The sequence below is a fragment of the Centrocercus urophasianus genome, unplaced genomic scaffold (genome assembly GCF_019232065.1).
Source record: "Centrocercus urophasianus isolate 14NV4802_14NV808 unplaced genomic scaffold, USGS_Curo_1.0 seq_981, whole genome shotgun sequence".
In the NCBI taxonomy this organism is placed as follows: Eukaryota; Metazoa; Chordata; class Aves; order Galliformes; family Phasianidae; genus Centrocercus; species Centrocercus urophasianus.
Window position 1 is genome coordinate 7268 of NW_024885623.1, and position 11199 is coordinate 18466.

Here is an 11199-nt window from a genome sequence, read left to right on the forward strand (position 1 = left end):
GGGCTGCCTCTGACGCTCTGTGCCTTAATTGAACATCATTTGGGCTGACTCTGCAGCAGTTAATTATATTTTTTAAACACGTGAAACTTGTAGTAGTTTGACCTCATTACTACAGGATTACTAATTAAGTTTTCTGCAGTGCAACTCAATACAACACACTTAGTGCAGAGAAGTTCAGGTTTTGGTATCAAGGAGGCTAATTTTGGATTTCATGGGAAAGGACCAAACACAGGATCACCACAGCTCTGGCACAGCACAAACAAACCTGTTGCCACATGCACGTGAACAAATGAGGACATTTCTGTTTGTGTTTGTTTGTTTGTTTTTTCATGCACTGCTTCAGAAATGGGTAGCTTAACTGCTTGCACTCATGCTCATTTTGATATGCCCAACAAGCTTTGTCTGGCACCAATCTGTAAACCGTTAACAGCCTGAACTACAAAAAAAGGGGGCTCCTGTGTTTCAAGGAGGTGAAGAACCCACTGACTGAGCTTCAAACCACATTCGTGTGCCTGTGAGAAGAACTGTTCCAGACGGCGTGTGAAGTTCTCTGGGAAAAGTCCTTTCTAACCATTTGCATCTCTGTGCCGAAGCCACTCAGATTCCTTAATGCCTGTCAAGCAGCCTCCTGAAAGAGAAAAGACAGAGCATCTTCAGGGTCAGCTCTCTCCCATTCCTTTCTGCATACTCCAGGCCCGGAGAAGTTTTAGAGTCATGCGGCTAAAAGAAGTGGTGATTTGTTACACAGCATACTCTGATTTTGCACAGACTGTTTTCTCTGTTCTGCCATGGTGTTGTGAGACTGTGAGCACATTAGATGGCCTTCATCCCACCTTACCTCCAACTGAACTGAAAATTGGATAATCAGCCTCTGGAGTCATCAGTGTTACAGCAAACCTGCATTTGTGCAAATGCACGTGGAGATGTTTTCAAAGTTCTCACAGCAATATTGGGATACTTACACAGTAAGAGCACAGCAGTGTGCTAGAATCATTACAGAATGCCACAGATGAGGGGGGAAAAAGTCACTGTTTTCATCTGATTATTTTTTTCTGAGAGTTCTTTTCTCTCATTCCTGTATTGACAGTCAGAAGAAATAACAGTTCTTGTTTTCTCTGCCATCATAATTGCTAGAAACTAAAAGTCAGCTGATACTCAACAACCTTTTCCAAAAATTCCTGGAAACTTCAGCCTAAGCCAGATCTTGACATGCAGTGCTGCAATCCAAATCCTCAGCAGCACCATCAATCAAAAGGAAGATTTCTTATTGGAAAGAGCTGAGTTCTCCTAAGTGCTATCCATTTCACCTGGAATAAAATCCACGCAGTATTTTTGCAGTGAATAACAGGCAGGAGAGGGACATTTGCAAAACCTTCCTGTCAACATGCAGTAGAGTTTCAGATGGGTATTGCTAGTGTAGGAAGAATTTCTCAAGGCTCATGTGTTCTCACCGCCTCTCCTTTCTCACGCCTATACAACGGCCTCCTTCCACTGCTCTCTGGAACAGTGATGGGACTGCATTCTCAGGGCTGATTTGCCTCCAAGCTGTGTGGTGTGAGAAACTCCCTGCAGGTTCAAGGCAAGTTGAAGCTTGGCAAACTGTCCGGAGGTCCCCTGTGCTACTGAAAGTCTGCTCTTGGGAACAGGCTGCAGGTCTGCTCCAGCTGCTGTCTGCAATCTCTGGACCTGGACTGCCTTCAAGAGCATTAGTTAGACTCCTTTTGAACAGAGATGTGCACCTTGGGCTATGTTAGCTGAAGCAAATATACTCTACAGCTAGATGAAGGTCAGAAATACGCAGATGTCATCAGGTATCAGACAATGTTAGCCTATAGCTAGGCTGATTTTAAAGAATGGTGGAGGTCAATATAAAAAACACATTCTGTCAATTCAATTGGCTTCAGGAAGTTTTTAACACTAAAGAAAAGCTATTTTCTAGGTACCAGCGTCACGCTGAGTTTAGCAGAAATTCAGTTCACAGCCTGATGCTCTGTTTCCTCAGTTTGATTTTCCACCCAGGCATGAGACTAATGCAGCTCTCTGAGCTCAACTTGAACTGCCTGCGTTTGTTCACGGTCATTCTTCAGTCATTGTTTTTCAGCTCTATCTACCCCTAGTGGCTGACATTAACTGATGTGGTAAATAAATTCTTCTGCAGTCCTTGAAAGCAGGAAATACTCCAGTGCTTTGCAGAAACCACTGGAGAAGTTTTAGCTTGAACTGAAAATTCTGCTAGGGAAGGATGCTCTGCCACAAACAGAAGCATTACCAACAGATATGGACAGATGTTGACATCTTCTCCTGTGACTTGTAAGGCATGCAAACCTGTCTCACAGAGTATTACCAATTTAGCAGTCTTGACCCAGGCTAGTATTCAAATAAATGGTGGATATAAAAGCCTTGGAAGAGACCAGTATGAAAGGAGGGGAACAGAATGCCTATCAGATTGATTTTATAACATGTGCTTCTAACAGCATGCTGCAGACACTGATCTTGCTGCCTGTTGAGATTAGGATCAACATTTATTTCCCATTTACTGCATTTGTATAGCCAATTTTCTTTTACGGTGGAGAATTTTGATTTACATGAGTCAGCTCACAAACAGTCAGCACTGAAAGGGTGATGCTCTCAACAGCTGTAGCTGTAACTCACTGAAGGCACAGCAGACTCACATATGCAGAACTGGGTATTTCCCGTGCCTTAGAATACAGAACCAAAGCAAGATAATTAAAAAATGGCTTTTACAAAGGCATGTTTGTGCTAGTGCTGAATGAATCTCACTATTAGTATCAAATGTCTTTGATAAAGAAAAAAAACCCACAAAACTAAACTAAAAAGAGGGAGACTCAATTCCACAGAAATCAGAACAAGAATCCCACACCTAGCTGCAATGGGCCACGTACTTGCAGGTATTTCCTGTCTTCGTTTTGAGAACCAACTCTACAAACCTGTTCTCCATACCAATGCACAGACTAAGAGTCTCCTAAACCAGCTATCTGCAGAAGTGTTACTGAAATCTGCACAGCCACACAGGACAAAAAACAAGGGCCATCCAATGTAATGAAGGCTGTGATAACAGAGCCACGTGGCTTTGAGTTGCAGTAACAGTGAATGCTTCTTCACGCAGGCTGCAGCTGGCTGCATTATCCTCTAATAGAACTGTCAGCTCAGTGCAGTGCCCAGATTCAGCAGCAGCAAGAATGAGGCCATGAAGAGGAGGAGAGCAGCCAAGTCTGCAGCTGGGGTCTGGGAGGAGCTCACTGAGCTCTCCCCATTTTCCAGAGCTAAAGATCTTGCTCCACGGCTTGATTTAGAAAAGGACTGGGTAATTTTTAGGACAGTTAGTCATAATTACAGCTCAGCCATCTCATATAAGATCAAGAACTAATTATCATGCTTTAGTGAGCACACCAACTGCTTGCAAAGTCTTGGAAGGCTTTTGGAGTAACGCTGAAGAACTGGTTATGAAAGTTGCCTCAGAAGGACAGTCCTCCACTGGAGCCAGGATATCAGCTTAGCAAACAGCCTGATCCCTGACAGCATCTCTTCTGCATTCAGTAATACTGCTCCTCTAAGCAGGTTAAACTGACCAGATAAAAGTTACTTTACAAGGGCACCTAGTTTGGAACAGAGGAAAGATGCATTTCAAAGGCTGTACTGCTGCAACAGGCAGTTTCTAAGGTAGGTCTTGCATTGAATGAGAAATGTTCTGGTACCACAGCTGGGTCACAGTCACACTGTATTGTCTGCACATTGATTACATGCAGATGACATACATATATTTTTGCCAGGCTCCTCTTGAAGATATTAAAGCACAACCACATTCCTGAGGCCCCGCTCTCTTTCTCAGCAATTCCAGGTGTCTCCTTATCCCCTGCCCCAATACTCTCCTGTACAAAGAGGAAATATGGTCATCATCTTATTCATGCTGAGGGAATGCCTGCAGGGAAACTGGCATTAATCAAGCTCAGTGGAAGAATGGCAGGTATGGGATGCGATGAAATGAATGGTGGGAACTAAATGGGACAGCATTCAGGGAGTGGAAAGATTCTCACTGCTATATATCTGAAATAAAGGTAGCTATAAGATAACAACAGAACAAGAACAGCAAAAAAACACGAGAAATAAAGCCTGTTAATTACATAATGATCACCACACTGGAAGAGCTAGTGTCAATTTTATGTACCTTCGCTATCAGTATTCTCATAACAGCACCATACCGGATGAATGTTTTTATTAAGCAACAGCCCAGAACATTGCTGACCTTACAGTTTTCCATCTACCTCACATTTCCCCCACCCAAGACTCAGAATGTTCCCATCATAACCTGCTGCTGCCCCTGTAACTCACCAGTTTGCAGGAAAACTTTCTGGAACACTTCTTCCACACACGTTGGGCTGAAACACACGGCAGGGGATTGTTCAAAGAGGTGGGTCACAAAGCTCATCGGCTTTTGCAGAATCACTTTCCTCCAGGTCCACACTCAGCTGCACATGCAGTGGGTGCCTGACATTTAAAACAGCAGACATGTGTCAGTGGCTCTAAATCTGGCACCCATGAAGATGCCCAAGGGATCAGTTGCTCTGAACAGTGATGCTCTCCACCCCAAACAACACTTCTTACAGCACAGATGGGATCTAACACAAGGTCCTTTCCTACAGAAGCTGTAAAACTGCACGAGTTCCAGGTTTGGAAGAGGAAAAAGTACAATTTCCTGAACTCTGTGGGACAGTTGTGCTCCTGCTGGTTTCCAATTCTACTGTAGCATTTTGGGATTCAGCAACATCCCTTCTGCTTGAGCTTGGATTCAGTTCTGGCTATTGCTCAGCCTGCATCAAGAGGTTCAGGTCCAGTTTAGGTCAACAAACACTCAAAATGGCTGTAATTCATGTCTCGTTTGGAAGACTTGGAAGAGCTTTTCTCTTCTGCTCAGCCTTGGCTTCCTGCAGATTGCAGGATATTTCTAAAGATGCTTTTCAGAGGAAAAGTAAATCTAAGCCCCCTTATAGAAATCTCTTTCGCTAATAAATGTTGAGGCTGCTCTGCAAACATACATAGGTCAGAGTTTTCAAAAGCCCTGTAAGGGTGAAGACAAGCCATGCAGATCTGTGTGAGTGCAGGCAGAGCAGATCGCCATCTTCAGCACTTGTGATCAGACCTCAGTGCTCAGCCTCCAGCTCACTGCCTCCACACACCTGCCACACCAAAATTCCTGCACGTTTCATCTGAAATGCTTGCATGTTATCTTGTTTAATAAAAGGTTAAAAGTTAAATAAATCCAAACTTCACTTCACTCATGTGCTTTCTAAGCTGATCTTCCTGCAGTCACCTCATAAGACCCAGACCTGCCCAGATGCCAGGGCAAGGCAGCTGCTGACAGCAGCGTTACCATGCAAACCCCTCACAGCTTCATCCTGTTAAAACTGCAGTGTGACATCACCTTTTCTTTTATACATACAGGATTAATTCTTCTGTCAAGCTGCCAAACCATGCTGTGAAGACCTGATTTCTACATTAATTTTAAAACAGACTGTAGATGGTCTTGAACAGAAAAAAATCCCACGAGCTTCAACGAACTTCAAAATATAATTATTTCTTACTCTAGCAAAGCATGCATGCTTGCTACAGCATGTTGCTCTTTTTTTTTTTTTTTAACAGGAGAGGTAAACAAATATTTCTACTGCCTCATAAAAGTCTGATGGCAATGGCAAGTTGGTACAGAAACAGGAGATGGACACGGGGGACAGATCGCTCACCGCAGCCTGCTCTGTTGGCTCATCTGGCTCAGCAGGGATGGCCTCCTTTCCCACAACAGCAGCAGCAGGGGTTTCCTCGACCTTGACTTCCCCAGGTGGAGTTTCTTCAGCCTCAGTGTTTTGTTTTACTGATTTCTAAGTAAACAGTGGAAAATTTGTTGAGGAGCTCATGATGGTGGGGAGGGAAGAATCACAGAATCACAGAATTGTAGGGGTTGGAAGGGACCTCCAGAGCTCGAGTCCAACCCCCTGCCAAAGCAGGTTCCCTACAGCAGGTCGCACAGGTCGGCATCCAGGCAGGTCTTGAACATCTCCAGAGAAAGAGACTCCACCACCTCCCTGGGCAGCCTGTTCCAGTGCTCCGTCACCTCACTGTACAGAAGTTCTTGCACATGTTTGTGCAGAACTTCCTGTGCTGCAGTTTCCAGCCGTTTCCCCTTGTCCTGTCTCCACTCACCACTGAAAACAGCCTGGCCTCGCCATTCTGCCCCCCACACCTTAGATATTTATAGACCTGGATCAGGTCCCCTCTCAGTCTTCTTTTCTCAAGGCTGCACAGACCCAGTTCACTCAGCCTTTCCTCATAGGAGAGATGCTCCAGGCCCTTCACCATCTTCGTGGCCCTCCGCTGGACTCTTTCCTAGAGATCCCTGTCAAAGGGAATGGGAGCTCTGGCTGGCACTGCAGTGCTGCTGCACTCCTAGCAGACTCAGTGCCAATGGCTTTGCCAGGAAGAGGACAGCCTTACATTACTAATGATCATCTACAGAGCATCTTCATTCTCAGCGTCCTGTACCGAAACTGAGTCAGCCCTACATCCCTCCCTTGCAAGGAAACAGAGTGCTAGCTTCCTGAGTTACAGAAAGCAGCAGCAGAAATGGGGGAGAAGTACCCAGTTTGCTCAGAAATGCTTTAGAAAGTGAGGGCAAAGTGAGGAGAGTCCCAAATTATGATTTCAAACAGGATCCCCCTAATCCCCCTAATTCCACTAGTTCTCAGACAAAAAGATCCCTTCTCTGTTGAAGGTAAGAAACATGTTGCAGACTCTGTTTTCACATAGGCAAGTACTAACTGCATGAATTCTGACACTGAACATCATAGAATCATAGAATGGTGAATTCCTTGAATTGGAAAGGAACTTAAAGACCATTCAGTTCCAATCCCCCTACTATGGGGCACCCATTAGATCAGGATGATCAGCACCAGAGGCATCCAGAGCTTCTCCAGGCAGCCTGTTCCAGTACCTCATCACCTTCTGAGTGAAAAAAAAGTCATCCCTAGTTTCTTTTAATGCTTATTGCATCCTCAGACCTCAATCACCTACAAAGCTTCCGTTTATCGGCCACGCTTCTTCTGCAGTGCTTACCCTTTAAAATTCTGGCCTATGCTTATTCTTTAGGAAGCGTATCTGGTAAACATCACCAGTCCTGCAAGATGTTTGGTCCTGCAGCAAAACAGCTCCCAGCAAAAGTGCTATTTCTGCTGGGGACAAAGCCCTGCAAAACACACACAGCTAAAGGAGAGAGCTGTAAGCTGTGCTCAGCATATTCATCTATAAAGATGGCTGACTCAGCCAGATTAAATAACCCCAGTAGATCAATTTGCCATGAACACACTGCTCAGCATAACATGAACCCCAAAAGCTATCCAGCTGCTTTGCAGTTGATAAGATGCAGCTGCTCAGAAGGCCTTCTGTAATGAAGAGACATCTCTGAAATTCTTCAAAATACAAAAATCTGCTCCCTGACATTTTTCAGAAAACAACAACAAAACAAAACCAAACAGAAAAACCCACCACCACACCAAAACATGTCCTTTCCATTCCTTCCTCATCTATTCCTTTAGCAGGCTTGTTTTTAATGAAGTATAGAGAAATCTGCCCAAGCACCACCTTCAGGATTTGGTAAAGAATAAAGAAACCACGCTGTGCAGAAGTCTGTCTTGTGTGATAACACCAGTTCCAAGGAATTTCACAAAGAAAAAGCATGACTGTAATGAGAAACAAAAGGCAGATTTGTCCCAGGTCAGATGGCTAATGAGTTTCCTGGGGCTTAATACTGGAAGGAACTTTCAGGCTTAAAATCAGAGGTAATGTGTATCAATGCAGATGGCACTGATGTGCTCTGAGTCACTTGTGCACAGTCTTTAGAGCACTTGCCATTGGAACTACAAACACAAATACTCAGAATGCTCTCGCGGTGCTCAGTGACCAAAGGCACATCAACAGACAGAATCACTCTTCTGCTCTCAGTTACGGCAGCGTTCACCCAGCAATGCTGCCACTCCATGTCCTTCATTCAGGCTAACCAAAGACAGCAAGAGGAACCCAGAAACCACCAAAGTATGATCGCTTTCAACAGTATTCACCCCCTTAAAAGATGGTACCTACTAAAATATGCAAGATAGATGAAGCTGCAGTGATATGAGAGGTATGAGTACCGACAGCACACATGAGCACTTCCTTGCTGACCAAAGCACTCATTCTTGCTTTTCTTAAGTGCAATAAATAAGTAAACTGTACCTTCAAAAATTATCAGTATCTAGGCATCCTGTTTTTCCTTTTTTGCAGTGCTATCCTTGTGAAAGACTTTCAGAAAGTAAAGATTTACAGCTGCAATGCTATAACCCACCTATTCTTTCAGGTCAAGATTTAATGAATTAGAGGATGGAAAACACCCATGTTTTTGTACAGAGGAGCAAATATTTTTGCACAAAGCAAAAAACAGTACCCTTTTTTTTACACACCATTTAGAAAAGAAGCAAAATCCACCACTTACCAGAGTCTCTGTCACATTCTCATTTGATTGCACTGTAAAGACGGTGGTATCCTACCTATAGAAAATAAAAACAACGAAGCAACAATATTTGTCATGGGATGTATCCAGTAAAGACCTGATTTTTTATGGTTTATTCAGGCATAACCATCAGTAGCTGAGCTTGGATGGAAAATCGATAACCTAAATAGGCATGAATACCAATATTAAAGACCTTCCTTTTTCAAGAGTGTGCCACGACTCCAGAATGTTTCAAGTTGTTCAAACAGGTGAAGAATCCTTCGCTGAATAGAAGTGAATTGCAAGGACTTTGCTTCAGGCACACTGCACTTCTGAACAGCGAATGCCAGAAGTTTATTTTGCCAGACTGCACTGCACAGGGAGTGCAGAGCTCTGAGCTCCTTACACATCCTCTGGACTCTGGGCTTTTATTTGCACAGCACACACTGCTAAGGAATTAGAGAGGTGAAGCTTTGTATGCATTCATAAGCCACAGAAGCTGAGAACAAATTTTCCAACATCTTATTCAGAAACAATTCATTTGGAAAATGCTTTTGTTTGTTCCTGTGAGGGTGGGAAGGATCAGATTTTTATTTGACCCCCAGGTGAACACTTTCCCTTAGAGAAAGTGGTGGCAGCTTTGTATTTTGGCCCTTCCTTCTGAATACTTTACTAATGTAAAAGGCCTGGAGCAAAATTAATAAGCACTGAAAGACTCGTTTTCAGCCTTGCAGATGCCCAGCTTTTTTGTGTGCATATCTAAAAAGCAGTGTGCAGAGCATGCTGTGGGTAAGCCAGCCTCTGAAGGGCTGCTGGAATTTAAGAAGGCCCTAGATTACCTGCATTGTCACTTGGGATGGGGGCCCTGGGGTTTGAGAGCGTAAGCGTGCACTGCACTGCTGCAGTGCCTCATGCAGATCCTCAGCATTATCACAGCAGTAAATAAACAACTCAGATTTAACTCCCAGACTAAAACATGTGTTAGGTGAAAACAACATTGCAGAAACAAATATACATTTCATGTATAAATGCATAAATACACAGAGTCACTGAACAGGTGTGAAAGCTGTGAGGAAGCCATGCTTCACAGGCTTTTGAGATTGTTAGAAAAATCCAAAAAAGAGAGCAAGAAAAGTACTAATCCAGTTCTTTCATATGGAAAATAAGAAGACAGTCCTGCTAAACCAGTGGGAGTTTTCCAATTAAATTCAGTTAGGCCAAGAGTGCCAAGAATACTAGCAACCTTCTAGGAACATCCAGGAAGGCTTTCTGAGGGCAGACAAGTTCAGGATTTGTGTCAGCAATTCATTGTTGTGCAGCTGGTCTGCAGAGCAGAGTTTCAAAACTGTGCAGCTAGTCTTAATCTCTTCCTAGCAAAACAGAAAAAACCTCTCAAAATTTGCTTGTTTCTAACCTGTGCAAATCCATTAAATGCCGTGCTGGATGCCCAAGTAGAAGTGAAGATCAGAACAAGTCATCATTTGTTACTAAATGAGAACACGGATAAAACATTTCTATTTGCAAAATCAAAATAGGCCGGACATAAAACAAAAGAAATAACAAAAGGAAGGGCAAGGCAGAAAGATACTTGATGACTGTGCAGGGCACAGCTGGAGCCAGCCCAGGGGAGAAACACTCCTGCAGGTTCCTACCACACAGGACCCCGCTGAGCAGCTGACCCCGAGGGGAGCTGAGCAGCGTCACAGAGGTCTGCAAGTACCTTCTCTGGCACGCCGCTGGAACAACTCTCCACACCCCACTGAGGTCAGCCATTTTCAGAGCCATCCATGGCTTCTTTTACACGTGCTCTGTGCCCACGCGCTGGTTTGGCTGCTGAGCTGGTGTGCAAGGGCAGGCAGCAAGAGCCTGCAGGCACACAGTGACTCTGGTGAATGATGCTGACTGAGCGCAGCACAGAAATTACCTGGCATGCCAGTTGTTGGTGCTGCCTGCGTTCCAATGTCCGAGACCAGCAGTGTGGGACGGCTGCCTTCCTGCAGTGCATCCTGCTTAGCTTCTTGGTCAGCTCCTTTAGAAAGAAAGCAGGACAGTAGGAATGGATGTGCTGTGCTCTCATCGGGAACTGAGCTACTCCAATCCCGAGCTCAGGCAAAGCCTGCTGCTCCCAGCCCCCCACATCCACTGTCACCCCCTCCGTTGCCCAAGGACATTTGGGACCTCCCAGGAACTGGAGGGTGCCGACCCTCTCGTGCCTCCTCAGCTCCTATGCAAGGCCCTCACATCTTGCGCTGTGAGCGTCACCAACCACCACAGCCAGCTATCTGCAGGCTGTGACGTCATCACCCTGCGCCGCGAGAGCAAGGCGGCCGTGCGGAAGCGGTGCGGAGCCGCGCGCTGCTCCAACGCCGCAGGACAGCCCCGGGCTCCGAGCGCCGCCTCAGCTTCAGCTTCTACAAGTGGGTGTTCGGGGGGGCACCAGGGCGGGGGCCGCTCTGCGTTGGCCCCGTGGGGCCTCTGTGGTGCTCAGGGCCTGTGCTCGGTGTGGGGAGATGCGCTGTGTCGTCCCGCCCCCAATCCAGGGTACATCGCTGCCTCGTTCCCCTCCACGGTTCGGCCAGTCCCTCTTTCTGACCCGCAGGGTCACACTCTCCCCACGATCCTCCCCAACACTGACCTTTAGAGTCCCCCCCCAACTCCAGTTCCCCCAT

At 45.4% G+C, this 11199-nt stretch overlaps 1 long non-coding RNA gene across 3 annotated transcripts; it reads right to left on the reverse strand.

Moving 5' to 3' along the window:
• Positions 1 to 7: 7 nt before the first annotated feature.
• LOC122171809 lies at positions 8 to 10824 on the reverse strand. 3 transcript variants are annotated; one of them, XR_006172102.1, is made up of 6 exons: positions 10772 to 10824; positions 10455 to 10559; positions 8534 to 8588; positions 5757 to 5891; positions 4351 to 4506; positions 8 to 628 (listed from the first exon to the last, which is right to left on the reverse strand). It is a non-coding gene; the product is annotated as an uncharacterized LOC122171809 (long non-coding RNA). The 3 variants fall into 3 exon arrangements; XR_006172103.1 differs by having other exon boundaries at positions 10734 to 10810; XR_006172101.1 differs by lacking the exon at positions 10772 to 10824 and having other exon boundaries at positions 10455 to 10765.
• Positions 10825 to 11199: the final 375 nt, after the last annotated feature.